Genomic DNA, 14,826 nt, shown 5'->3' on the forward strand with positions numbered 1-14,826 from the left:
TAAAAATAATTATACAAAAAGAATTAATTATTAAAAAAAAAACATTGTTAAACTAACGAAAATATCCCAACATTATTAGGTGCATTATTTTGGGTTGCTTTTGAAATTTTTGTTTTGGGGGCATTTTTTTTCAAATAATTTTGATGAAGCTTGTTACACCAAAATAGATTGTTGGCTTTAAATATAAAGAAGATAAGATAAGGATGTTCTCATTTACATTAGTGATCTTCTAAAAAATATACATATTCCATGTAGAAATTAGAACCATATATTTAAGTACATTATCCAAGTAAACAATTCAAAGCATTGGTGATCTTCCATACATGTGAGGAGTAATCTCACTTTCAATTTGAATCTCTATAATTTGAGCAAAGTTTCACTTTAGTACATACTAGAAAATAAGCCCGTGTTGCGGCGAGAACCACTGTTTCAGGCATAACTGCATGAATAAAACACATTTTACCTGAATAAATTCAACATAATCATGAATGAACAGAGGGACACATGAGTGAATGAGGTCGATAAGTTAAGCAGCTTGGCTTTTATATACATTCAATTGAACTAAAATGTAAAGACATTGCACAATTAGTAGGAAGAAATTGAACGTTCTTGATCACAAAGACGTGGTTGCCCAAAAAGTTCGGTTTCCATAAGAAACAGAAGAAACAAAAACATGCAGTTCACACACATTTTGTATAGTTTAGACGGCAAAATATGTGTCCTGCAGGGTAGACACCTATTTCAGCGCTAAATAAAAAAAAACATAAAAAGTGTTCAGTACTTGTTCCAAGTAGCTAATTTTCCAAGCACAAAAGTTCAAAGCCAAAAATATGCAAAAGCCCTGTTTCCGTATGAAACAGAAGCAACATGCAGTTCACACATATTTTGCCCTTGCAGTTAAGACGGCAAAATATATGTCTACAGGCTAGGCACCTGTTTTAGCAGTTACCAAAAAAAAGAAAAAGTGTTCCGCTCTTGCTTGAGCAGCTAAGTTGTCAAGCACAGATGTTCAAACCTAAAAAGGCGGTAAGAACGGAATCAAACCCTCAAATGCACCAATGCAGATAATACGCACTAATGCCCCTTTATACAAACTGCAAACCAAGATGCACAAAAAACATTTGCATATTCCTTGATGGAAAATTTCTAGGCCTTTGTTATATTATGTATTAAGGAGAACCAAACTGTATCCCCCAACACTAAATTTGTTAGACTCACACTCCCCTTGCAAGGGTTGTAAAACTCAAAAGCTTATTGTCCAAAACCAAAACAATTTGTACCATTTACATGCATGTGCAACATATGCCTTACACTGGAAAAACGTCTAAAATCAAATATAAATTTGTAAATCATGTACAGATTTTGTTTTACATTTTATAATCAAGTAGCAAGTAAAATTACAAACTTTCAGCAACCTGAGAGCAGAAATTAAGATGATGAGATATCCCGAAACATACAACATATTGTATGGACCGTCTTTTCTTGACTTTCTCAATTTCTCTCACTACAACCTCATTCATCATTCAATGAATTCAGATTTCAGATATAGCTAGACAGAGGATGCCTCATTGACTCTAATTCTCACTAACCAAAATGCTACTATTTTGCTCAAATTAAATAAATTGTACCCCTCTCCCCCACTTTCCGTGCAATTCACCATCTAAACAATGCAACAAAAAACAAAAAGAAGGGATAAAAGATTGTTACCTATGGTTAAATTCATTTACAATGAAAGATGTTTTGGCTTTTTGAAATAAGTTTTACATGAAAAGTATAAAATGGGTGAATCAAGCTCTTGGAGCTCTTTGAAACACTTTATGACGCTAATTGGCACAATTGAAAATGAAGAGTAATCAAACTTCATGAGCCTAATTGAAACAAATTAAAGACCAGATTGAAAATGCATTAAAAGCTGAGAATATGCTTTATAAAAGCACACCTCAACAGTCTCAAGAATTTTGTTCCAAGTATAGTCTATCTTTCATTTTCAAAATGAAACATCTTCATGTACCAAGTAAATGATAACATAAAGTATCATTTTCAATCGACATAATTTTGTAATCGAACCCATATATATATATATATATATATATATATATATATAACTACACTTTTGGATTTGGAGGAGGAAGCAACCATACCCTGAATATATCCAAGGCTAATGAAAGACTTGACTTGTTTGTGTACTCTTTGTAGGCCACATTGCTACAATTCCAAATTATATTATTAACTCTCAAAACTAATTATATGAAAATGCTTAATCATGTTTTAATTGACATAATTTGCTTACTTGTTACTTTCAGGGTGGTTATCGTCGCTCCAGTTGGCAGGGTTAACCACCTTGTTCATGCTGGTGCAGGCATACACCATCTGAGGTCTGCCTCTCCAAGCCCTGCCCATTAATTATATGTTACATTGTTAGTCACCAAGCATCAGAGGTTCAAAACCATGACTTGTAGACAAACAAAAAGATTAACCACACATATCTTAGTTAATCCACCCAAACTATGTTTTGAGAGGGGGAAGGGGAACAATCATGTGGAATTTACAGTTTATATGGTGAGACTCGCATAATCCACTCGATCATTATCGTTCCTATACAGTCTTCATAAATTATATGAAAATTATGAGGAAAAGAAATAACATGCATACATGAAATAAAATTGTATCACAATAGAATTATATTATGAACAAAATAAGGATAGATTGTGTTTACCTAGTGTTTTTCTGAGGGGAAAGAAGTCTGGTTTTGCATTAGTTGGAAAGGACCTTTTTTCTGGCAATTTTATAGGATGTCATCAAATTTTTGCTCGTTTGTCTATGTGAAACGTACATTAGATAATTAGATAAGAGTTTGATTAAACACATGAAAAAAAATATTGTTTAGTATGGTGTAAACACAAAATTACACGTGTGTATCAGTTGGGATAGCAAAAGCTTTACAAATGAGATTGCAATTGAAGGTTAAACCCCTCAGTCGTCATATGCGTTCATAGAATGTAAACTGATTGGTATGTTTAAGCGGTGATGATGATACTTTTGGTCTAGCATCGTTAGCAATATGTGTAGTACATGTATTACCCTAATTGTATCTTAATTATTAATCATTATAAGACTAAAATATCTCCTCAAGCTTGTAAAGAAGCTTGAGTTTAAATTCATTTTCCAGCTTTGAACAAAACTTTACCCAGATACCTCAAATAATCAGAATCATACAAAAACCAAGCATCCTAGCAGCTAGCTAGTACATGAAATCGTGGTTTCACTGATTATATTAAAAATATTAGGAAATTTTTTAGATACGAAAAAACACAAATAAAGTTTGAAAAATCACTTACTGAATGCCCAAGATAGAGATCCTTATCTCCAGTAACCTTTTCAATCCTGGCTAGCCATCTTCCATGTTGATGACGTCTGCTACACAGAGAAGAAACAAAACAAGAAGATTTTAGAGATTTTTATTTGTTATATATATTATTTCTCTTTGATATTTTATCTAAATTATTATATAAAATTATGAATAGCTAATAAGACCTTGTAATACTTCTGTACATTGAAGCCCTTCTTGAGAATCCACTGCTTTTCCTATAAAGACCACATTATGTTAGTAATCGATTAGCATTTAAACGTTGTTGCATATATAAATCCACCGAATGCATGATTAGTAGCATGAACTAAAACAACATGGTTTGACAGTTAAAATGGTCAGCCAAATTATATGTGAAAAAATGCTTACCCAAGTAAACTGAAGATTCATCATTTGATTGTAATTCCCCAGCTAATCAAAGAAAAACTAAAAATTAAAATAATAAAATCGGCATATAGTATGGAAAATAGTCAGAACGAAAGCAGAATTTGACTGGAAAAAAATGCACATTTCTTGTAATTAAAAACATCATTGTGTTTTCTTGACAAACCTTGCCTTCCCTTCCTGCTCTGCCCTTCTTTTTGCAACCATTGTCCCACGGATGCACTTCATATCGATCGGCCCCTTCATGCCTGATCAACACAAATGCATCAAGAAATAAAAAAACTCAGCATCGAGGCAACTATTCTTTATGGTTTCATATAACAAAAATGCTCAATCAACCATGAATAACCAATAGCAATCATCGATGATCAATCTTTCATCAAGAAACAACAAAAAAGCACACTTTTGAACTAAGTGAGAGACATAGAGAGTGTGGAGTAAGAATGGCAGAGAGAATTAAAACCAAACCAAGCAGTAGAAAATCAAGTATAAAAATGGTACTTATCTTGTGAATGAGGACATGCAGACGCAGGATGGACGAAGAAGAGCACATCCAGGGTCCAACTCCTTGTCCTCCTCATTTTCCTGTAATTGCAGCATATAAACAGCAAAATACAAAACCAGAAACTCCCAAATTTATTCATTTCTTAATTGAAAATCCAGAAAAGAAAATGCAAAATTTAAGTAATGCACAGAAAACCCAGATCCCACCCCAAATTTATCCTCGAACGTTTTTTATAAATCAACCAACCATGAATCAGAGAAGAAAACAGAGGATTGAGTAAGGGGGAAGAGAGTTCCACTGCGAGAGAGAGTGTTTGAGCACAGTGGTGCTGTCGAAAACGGACCAAGGGGACAAACCTAGACCCCTAGCCACAATCCCTACCCCTCTCCTTCAAATCCACCCCCATGCTTTTCTTTGACCGTCCCCCCCTCTCCCACTCATGAAATCAAGGATCTTTAGCAATGGCGCTGAGATCCCCACTCCTCTCTCTCCATCTCTCTCAGTCGCTCTGTCTGTCTCCCTCTCTTTCTATCTCTATGTCTATGTCTATCGGCATAGCCTCCCATCCCTGAAACCCTCATCGAGCGATCCCTACTCCTCCCTCTCCCTCTCTATCTCTATCTCAGAGGTGGCATAGCCTCCCATCCCCAAAACCCTCACCAAACGAAGAATGAAGAGGCAGTGGTAATTTTGTAAATAACGTGAAATCCACCAACAGCAAGGGCAGAAAGAGCCAATGGCAGAATGGTAAATAATTTGCACAACAAGATGCACTACAACGACGGTACGAACGAAGTCACCCCCTAAAATGCACCAATGTAGATAACAAACACCAGAGTGAATCCAATAAAATCACAAATCAATATAGGCATCTCTAAAGAATTTAAATAACCAAGTGATGGGTGAACGAATCAAAGCAGTTTGATTTTAACTTATATTCAATTCAGCTGACATCGAGAGCCACCTTACAATCAAAAGGATGAACTTAAAATTTTTTATTCACAAAAGTTGGAACCTCAAAAAAATAGTCTGTTTGCACAAGAAACACAAGCGGCATGCAGTTCACATATGGTCTGTGAAAGCACCCAAAATTACAAAAGAAAAGACTAAGAGAATCCACACTAAACAAAAAAGAAAAGAAATCCAACAAATCCCGCATTGTTTTATAAATATAATATTTACTCAGTATCACTATTGCAACAGATTTTTATGACACTACGACATGTACTATATGACCAACTTCATTTCTCACTGCTTTTAGACTAAAGTGATTTTAAAATGACGGCTTACAATTTATTGAACCAAAAAAAATCTAAAGCCACATACATATATGCAGTTGAAACTCATATGGAACGTACCCAAGAGAGTATCTTACGTCAACAGGAGGATGAATGCCCCTGCAAAAGACAACAAAGCAATCCACAATCATCCAACAAATAAGCACAATTTATCGCCAGTCAGTAATTATGGTCATATCTACTGCATCGCTAAAAAGTAGATTTTTTTTCATGGCCCTAATGTTGAACAGTGAAATGAAGGGTGGATACCTATTTTCTGCATCTTTACACTCTAAGGCAAGAGAAACCTGCCAGTCCTCAAACAAATTAGGACACTCTTGCGAATCAGCCAATGATTCTGCAACTTTTTTATTGACCTGCCATATTGCAAATTAAAAGTACTTGGAATAGCCAAATATATGCAAAAATATTTCCTTGCTTCAATTCAATTGGTCAATAAAGTAGAAGACATAACAATTTTCCTTTGGTATGACTTCTATATATACATTTCACTTGAAAGAAAAGCATCATGTTCATGAATCACGAAAAACATTGCAAAAGTCTAACCTTGTTCAGGTCATTTCTCCAAATTGAAACTATCTCTGAAACCTTGATTAGTAGGTAAGATCGTGCCATCAAAGTTGGTTCAGGTATCCGTCCACTGTAATGAAAGATAACGAAACCCTATAAAGCAGACCACAAATGGTATATATGATATATATATATACACACACACACACGGTCTCTGCCATGCAAATGGTTTGTTCCACTTCTTTCCTCCAGTTCCTAAATCTATAGATACGACTGTAATGAAACATACATGGCCCTCACACAGTGCAGACCCCTAGCAATCTAACAAAGAGAGATTTATGTCAAAAGAGAAAAAGAAAAAGAGCTTTAAATTCGAGTTGTTTGGTGTGATTTTCGTTTTCTCTTCTTCTCTTACGGACTAAACATACACCTATCCATCCATCTTCCCTTTATGTATAAATCTATATACACACATATTTATATACACGGACAACATTGAGTTCAATCCAAATCTATAGTCCTAACAATGTACTTAACACATCAAAAACATAAATCCAATGTAACTTCAAATGTCACGTTGTTTTGTTGCCATCTTAATTGTTGCTTTGGAAAAGTAAACATAGGGCAATAAAAGATAAGTTTCTCATACGTCTTCAGGTGCCTTAATTTGTAAGGCGAGCCTTTACACACACACACACACACACATATATATATTAATAATAATAAAAAGAGGTATTTAGAACTGCTTTACAATTTTATCCGGTTCCAGTTACAACTTCCTATAATTATTGTAAAAGTATTAGAGAAAAAGCATTCTCACATGCACTCAGAGTCCTAGTCCAAGTCAAACACACACACACACACACACACACACACATACATATACATATATATATTAATAATAATAAAAAGAGGTATTCAGAACTGCTTTACAATTTTATCCGGTTCCAGTTACAACTTCCTATAATTATTGTAAAAGTATTAGAGAAAAAGCATTCTCACGTGCACTCAGAGTCCTAGTCCAAGTCAAGCCATAAAGAACATTGTATATTAATATGAACATAGTCATTGGCCAATATCAATTTAATCAGAAATTTTTGTGTCAGGAACAATGTCAGGAACAAAAATCAGAAGAAATCATCATAGAACCTGTACCCCCTTGTAAAATGAACATAACAAAGTTCAGAATCCCAGAGAATTATAACATTGAACAATTTAGGCAACAGAGGGGCTAAACCAGTAATAGTGAAAGCATACTATCAGTGTTTTGCCATAAGGAAGAATAAAAATAAACAAATCATACCATAGTGCCTTCGAGAGGTCATCTCTTTTCACCTCAGTGTATTCATCGTTCAGCTGAACAATGCATAGAGGGGGGGAAAACAACATACCACATACCAATGCAATCAAAGAGTCTAAAATTGTAAAGAATTGAAGGACAAATCATTTAAGAAATAGGGGTAGAGCAAGCAGACATTCAAACAGAACCCTTATTATCCGTTGTCTAGGGCAACCAAACAAAACCCAACAAATCTCCTCAAATTACAAATGTGAGCTCTCTTTTTTAGGTGATTTGTTGGTTTTTATTTGGAAGCCAAATCAGCTGGGAATTTGAGAAAAATGAAAAACCCAAAGCTAATTAAATCCAAAACAACAATCCACAATGAAAGTGAAAAACTTTGGGGAGCTAAAATACAAAAAAACCCACCTAATTCAAAACCTAAGTAAAACCCTCAATTAAACCCCAACAACAAACGTTAATTAAACCTTCAATTAAACTCCAAATTAAACTATTAATATAACCCAAATTAAATCATCAATCAGGAAAGATAAAAATACAAAAGGGGGTTTAAGAGGTGTACCTGTAGTGAGTGAGTGAGTGGGTGAGTGATGCTACGACTGTGAGAGGCTAAGAAGAACACAGAGATGGGATCGAAGAAGATCAAGGATCTGCAGCAATGGCGCTGAGATCCCCACTCTTCCCTTTCCTTCTCTCTCTGTCACTCTGTCTCTGTCTCCTTCTCCTATCTCTATCTCTATCTCCATCAGCATGGCATCCCAACTGCGAAACCCTCAGCGAGCGATCCTCCCTCTCCCACTATCTCTTTCGCGCTGTCTCCCTCTCCCTCTCCTTCGAATCGTACACCCCCCGTGACTTTGTCTGCCTACAAGCCGCATGACTTCCTCTCACCAAATCCCTATCTCTCTCCCTCCGTGTCTCTTTTCTCTCTCTGCTCGCTCGGTCTCTCTCTCCCGATGGCATGGTCTCACTGCCTTTCCACGATCATCAACACGCAGCATGAAGATCAGCGGCAGCCTCGTAAATAAAGTGAAATTCGGCTCCAAAAACTATTCATTTGTACAATTGAAAAGCCTTCTCTAGACTAAAGTAATAATTCCAATTGCCGCCACTCGTTTTAGTTACTAACTAGAAAATTTGCCCGATGCCGCGAGACTTGAATGTATGATGTTGAGTTGTATGATGAAGATGTATTTTATCTGAATAAATTTAACACAATGAAGAATGAAGAGAGGGATAGATGAGTGAATGGGGTTGATAAGATATTTAGTTTTGTTTTTATATACATTCAACTTAACTGATGTGAAAAGACATTGATCAATTAACAGAACGAAACTGAACGTTTTGGTTCCCTAATAAACAGAAGTAACATGTAGTTTACACAAATGTTGGCCCTGTAGTAAAGGTGGCAAAATATATGTCATGTAGGTTAGGCACATGTTTGAGCAGTTGACAAAACATATAAAAACTGTTTTGTTCTTATTCTAGCATCATAGTTTTGAAGCACAAACGCGCAAAGTAAAAACTATGCAAGATGTTTGTTTCCTTAAGAAACAGGAGTAACATGTTGTCCACACATATTTTGCCATTACATTTAAGATGGCAAAATATGTCTTGTAGGTTGGTTATCTGTTTCAGTAGTTATCAAAAAACAAAAAGAGTGTTTCGTTGTTGTTGAAGTAGCCAAGTCCTTAAGCTAAAATGTTGAAAGGCAAAAAGATGTAGAAAGCCCTGCTGTAGTCGATCACGGAGATTGTGGTGTTAACTTTTTCTGAGAGTGGACATCTTCCGCACTATAACAAAGAATATAAATCATAGTTTAACAAATGCTACCATGATGTTTGTTATGTAGGTGTCTGCTAGAAAAACAAATTGTAATTTACCTATCTTTGGTTTTTTTGGTTTGAGATTTTGTTCTGAGTGTGGCTATCGGCACTTTGTCTGCTGGTTCAATTTTGGGGACAACCAGATTGTGGAATTCTTTAGCAATTCTAACAGAATTGGTTGTGTCTGTTTGGTCGCCGCGAGATTTTTTGCTGTGAATGAAGGTACAAATTTATAAGGTTAGAAAACATCTAGGGAAGGGAGAATGGGACCAGTGAAAGCAGACAACTTTGGAAACCCAGCCTCGTGTAAATCGCATTTCTCCCTTGCGGCAAGAAGTAAAGAAACATCGAAATTAGTCTCATTTCTGCTGTGTTAGAATTATTGATACAGTGAATGCAGCACAGCCTTCCAGTGTTAAAATTATTGATACAGGTAGAAAAACCACAAAAAATCATGTGCAATCGAATCAAGTGTTGAAAAAGCAAAGAAAAAGTAGATGTTCATTATGAAACCTATAGTAAGAAAAAACAGAAAGCTCAAATATGTTGGCTTGGTTTGCAATAGTATAGCTGGTAAGAATGCAAGTGGAAGAATTGTTCTGAAGAGAAATATATAATCAAAAGCAACTAAAAGTAAGCTATTGGAAGAAATTTAGAAACTCACAAACACCAGCACTAAGTCAAACGCAAGCTCAACACAATTTAAATAGTATAAATTGAAAAAATATATATATACATACACACATACATATATATATACATATATATATATATGCTCTTGAATTGAGAACTTCATCAAAAGAAGACTGAAATATCGTTGAACATTGTTTTGGCTAATCAAAGTTAAAACATAACAAACCAATAAAAAAAAAAAAGAGTTAAATGGAATCCCATGGTCAACGGGGTATCAAATTGTAAACACTATAAGTCTAAAATTGTAGTATACCTAAGAGAAGCATGGTTTGGAAGATTTACACATGAGATTTTAAAGCAAGAGAAAACTTTACCTGTCAGATTTGTCCGTTTCATCAGGAAACAACGCTCTTTTTGAAGTCTTTGTGGGTGCAACTAACTGGGGTTGTTGATCTGGTCGGTGAGAAGGCATCAATGGGCTGGGGATCGCTTGAGTCATAATATGTATTCCTATAGTGGGAGTAGGTGTTTTTGGTGTGACTAAGGCAATTGTTGGGCTCGAAAGCGGTTGATCTTGGAGTAGTCCATGAACTATGAAGTCTGTCTTTCCGAAGTCAGTGTTTTAATTTCCAAAAGAGAGCTGAAATTGTTTTGTCACGCCGACCAAATTTTTTAGAGCTGGTGGAAGTATGAAAGGATCCTCATGTCCATCCTCTATCACCAGAGTGTGGCAAGAAACACGAAGTATTTTTTCGGCATGTCTTCCTATCATGAGGAAGTTATGCTGATTTGTGCTATCTTCCACAATAAGATCTATTTTGAACCTAGGTAAGATGAGGATATTTGGTTGTTAGGCAAACAATACTGCTAATAGCAATCTTGTGGGTAATGTACCAAATGCAATAGAACCACCGTAATGCAGGATATGCATGTATAAAATGGATAGAAAGACAAATTATTTAGAATTAATTTACCTCACATCAACATATTGTGCGGAATGAGAAGTGTATGTTTGAAAGTTTTGAGTTAACGAATCATGGAACAACATTATAACCTGATTTTAGCTGCTTGCTCTATAAAGTAGAAGCACAAATGGAAATGATGGTTCCCAAAGTTTGCAAGGCATAGTTTAACAATTAATATGATGTTCAAAAGTTGTGCACTGGAAGTTTAATTCCAAAGTAATGAACATGTGTAAATATGAAAAAGCACGACTAAAACACATAAAATAAGGATGAGTGCAACCGAATGACATAGAAAATAGATTGTTGTAGGCTACAATTCTTAATTGGAACAAATTTAAAAGGATATTTGACGATGGTCCTATTTAGAATCACAGCTGTTAAGCAGAAAGTGATAACCAAAGAAGAATTTTCGAAATGATTGTTGAATGAATTTTTTATAGCAAGGCCTGGGATGCACACCATATGGGCATCCTTTGTATGGATGAAGGATCATTTATGTATTATGTAATCCTTGGGGAGACGACTTATTTGTCATAATCGCAAGATAATAAAAAAGGATTTAGCAACGTAATATAAGCATCATATGTAAAATAGGTGTAAAAGTGTATTACCATGGTTCGGGTAATCTGTTTATGAACCCATGTTCATTGCACTCAAACGATTCAGAGTTTTTCTTGACAACTTTATGGCAAGACGGGCATGATTTGTACCACCAGCCCTTAGTCAAATCGAATTCAACAATAGTTGCTTGGCATACGAAACTTGCATTCTGTTATGGAAACATGAGGTTTTGAAATTAACTTTGCAGACATGGAGTATAAACAGATAGAGAAGCAAAGCAAGACATGGTCAAGTTAGATGCAGCACGAAAATCTATTAGTAAAAAGAGGTGATTTCGGTGCATAGGTTGGTGATGACAAACTAACCTTGTGCAAGGCAGGATCAAGTAAAAGCAATTCGTCAATTGTTTTTGACTCAGTAGTAGCACTGACTGCACGGCCCGTATACATCTCAGCTGAGGTGGGTAGGATTTGAAGAGGTGATCTGTTATGCTTAAACCTGTTTTGTGCATGTTTAGGGTGAGAAAGATTAATCGAAGAAATATAAACAAAAAAGTTATTAAAGAAGGGTTGTCGATTTACTTGTGTTTGTATTCAGAGAGTTGTGGAATCTTTGGATTGAAAACACAAACGGTTGATCCTGTGCTTCTGAGAACAGGTTTTCCTGTAAATATGAGATAACAATTAACAAACTGAAACTTTAAGTAGTTAGATAAAGTATGGCAGGGTATAACCTTGGTATTGTTTTACTTTCAGGCTTGTGAAAGCACAAAATATGGGTGGCAAAAGTGCTTGTATTCCACTGGTCTCAAAACCTGTTGCAGTCTCTCCCCATAAGGTTATTCTCACTGTTTCGTCTCTGTAAGTAATACAAAAGATGATGGTTTGGTATATGTCATAAATAGGGTGGCATATAAATAATATTTAGAGTTTAACGTAAATAGAAATTACCTAATGTTTTGCAGGTTTAGATTTCTTTTCTTTGCAACTCTTGTGTTCTGGATAGTGATTTCTTCAGTTGGCTGCACATCCGTTAGGCAACCAAACACATCTACATATAATATTTAATGGGAGGAATGAGTGGACACTGAAGGCAACAAAAACATATAAATGATCAACATAGATGTTTGAGCGGCACTTGAAACTAAATTTGTTACCTGTAAACTCAACATCGTTGTCGATTCTCTGATGAAGTTGATTAAGCTCAATTAAATTGAACCAGTGCATTGGGAGTTCTTGACTTGTTTTGTGAATAGGAACGATTGTGGTTTTCCTATTCAATTCAATGATGGCTGCATGAAGGACAACCTTGCTCGATCTCTTGTTACGAATGACACGAAATTTGTTGATTTCATATGCATTGCCGACACTTAGATGGTCCAAAAAAAATTGGATGTCTCGACCATTGATGGTTCCGTGAACCGCATCTCTCTTTTAGAAGGAGAATTTTAAGATTAGACATAATACTAAATGAGTGGGATAACATTTAATGCATATAGTTTAAGAATCACGTAAACAGGCAATATAGTCTAGTTGTGGCTACTTAGATAACATTTAGGATCATATGCAAGATAACAATGGAGATTATTCAAAGAATCAAATCGGTAGTAGTTGAAGCAACCTTGCAAAATCACATTTAGTTTTATTTGTATAGGTTAAAAAACAATGAAGAAAAATTAAGAAAAAGAAGAATTGATAGTTCATACTTAGTTTTGTTTCTAGAGTCATAAAAGCTTCCTCAAACAGAACAAAATATAATATTTGTATTGAAATCCAAAGATAGGAAAAGTGTGCATGGTGCACTGTGATTTTTTTTTTTTTTTTTTTTTGAACAAAATTTATTGAAAGCCATGCCATCATATGGAGAAAATAGGTTTTTCATTTGTTGTTTATCTGCATGAACTTGTTAACCCAGTATAAATTTAATGTTAAGCCCAAGATTATATCTAGTAAAACAATTAATCATACAAATGGTAATTATGTAAGCGATGCATAATTGGGTAGCAAAGTGTATAAATCAGTTTCTTTGTGGAATTTAGTCTATGTTTGATTACAAAGTTTGTTGTACTGAGAACATGGCATGCACATTTGGATACGTAAAAATGTTAGCATTCAACGATAAGTAAAAAGGTGTAAAAATCTCACATCCTTATCAACGAAGACGCAATCAAGACTTATAGGTTGAGGATTATCTCCAATGCTTTTCGTGACCCATATTCTGCATACCCTGATGTGGAGTTTGTTTGCTTGCTGGTATGGCGTCAGAAAACGAATTGCTTGCTCCTCCATTAATCTAGATATATACACAATGTAGGAACAAATTATATTCAAAATTGAATAACGTGATTTAATAAAGAAGTAGTGAAGTCATGTTTACAAAAATAAACAAACGGACAAAATAATAATACAAAGTTATACCTTCTTGTAAATGTTTTAAAACATTTTTATAAACTATGTTTTTTGTATAACCGTAGGGCATGTCGCTATTGTGAGCAATAGTGATTTTGAGACCCTTTTTTGAGGTGACTCTGGATAGCGCAACATATAGTTGTCCATGTGAAAAAACAGTTTGCGATAGAAATAGGCCAACAATTTTTAAGGATTGTCCTTGGCTTTTGTTGAATGTCATCGCATAACAAATTTTAAGAGGGAATTGTCGCCTTCGTAGAGTAAAGGGATATTTATGCTGAGATGATTCAGTAATTATCCTGGGGATATAAACTTTTTCACCAATGTTGCTTCCTGTTATGATTGTTGCTTGTATAATTCTGTCGTTCAATTGCATCACAACCAATCGTGTTCCATTACACAATCCACTGCTTTGGTTTAAATTTCTAAGCAACATCACTGGGGTGCCAACTTTCAAATCTAACTTGTGGTGTGGTAAACCAAGTAAATCAAGTTGGTTTAGAAATTCATTTGGATAAAGCACATCTAAATTTTCTAAATTTTCTAAATTTTCTGTTGAAGAAGACACCGAATCAAAACTAAGATAGGTACGATTTTCGCCGAGCATCATACCCAACATAAAAGCGTTTATTTCATTTTGTGGTGTGACAATAGCTCTTTCTTTCAAATATGGCACATCTCGGAAATTAGTTTTGAAATTCGTATACACAGCTGAAACCATAGCTTTGATAGGATCATCATCAAAATGGATAAGGAATTGTTCTGGAATTTGAACCCAAGAGCTTTCTTCATTAGTTGAAGGTAAAGAGTTGGTAGCAGTATCGTTTCCAATGTCTAATATCCACTTTGCAAAATGAGCGAGTTCTTGTTTTTCTCTTTCGTCCAAACTTGGTTTTGAAAGCCTCATGTTTTGCTCCAAACAAAATTTTGTTAAATATGGCCGAAGGTATGAACTTGTCAATGAAGCTTCGACAATGTCAGCAACACTTCCGTTTGGAACAACAGGAAGAATTTGTCTGAAGTCACCTCCAAAAAGAATCGGCTTACCTCCAAACGGCAAATGGTCAAA

At 35.1% G+C, this 14,826-nt stretch overlaps 3 long non-coding RNA genes across 3 annotated transcripts; all 3 read right to left on the bottom strand.

Moving 5' to 3' along the window:
* Positions 1-303: 303 nt before the first annotated feature.
* On the bottom strand, positions 304-4,465 carry LOC137738675 (uncharacterized). Its single transcript, XR_011069043.1, has 7 exons — positions 3,918-4,465; positions 3,737-3,778; positions 3,535-3,585; positions 3,339-3,414; positions 2,291-2,392; positions 2,142-2,205; positions 304-439 (listed from the first exon to the last, which is right to left on the bottom strand). It is a non-coding gene; the product is annotated as an uncharacterized lncRNA (long non-coding RNA).
* A 4,354-nt stretch (positions 4,466-8,819) lies between these two features.
* On the bottom strand, positions 8,820-9,398 carry LOC137738925 (uncharacterized). The gene is made up of 2 exons (XR_011069076.1): positions 9,248-9,398; positions 8,820-9,157 (listed from the first exon to the last, which is right to left on the bottom strand). It is a non-coding gene; the product is annotated as an uncharacterized lncRNA (long non-coding RNA).
* Positions 9,399-10,459: 1,061 nt separating this feature from the next.
* On the bottom strand, positions 10,460-11,835 carry LOC137738932 (uncharacterized). Its single transcript, XR_011069078.1, has 3 exons — positions 11,715-11,835; positions 11,400-11,557; positions 10,460-10,647 (listed from the first exon to the last, which is right to left on the bottom strand). It is a non-coding gene; the product is annotated as an uncharacterized lncRNA (long non-coding RNA).
* Between the last annotated feature and the right edge of the window lie 2,991 nt (positions 11,836-14,826).

The sequence above is a fragment of the Pyrus communis genome, chromosome 7, assembly GCF_963583255.1.
Source record: "Pyrus communis chromosome 7, drPyrComm1.1, whole genome shotgun sequence".
In the NCBI taxonomy this organism is placed as follows: domain Eukaryota; kingdom Viridiplantae; phylum Streptophyta; class Magnoliopsida; order Rosales; family Rosaceae; genus Pyrus; species Pyrus communis.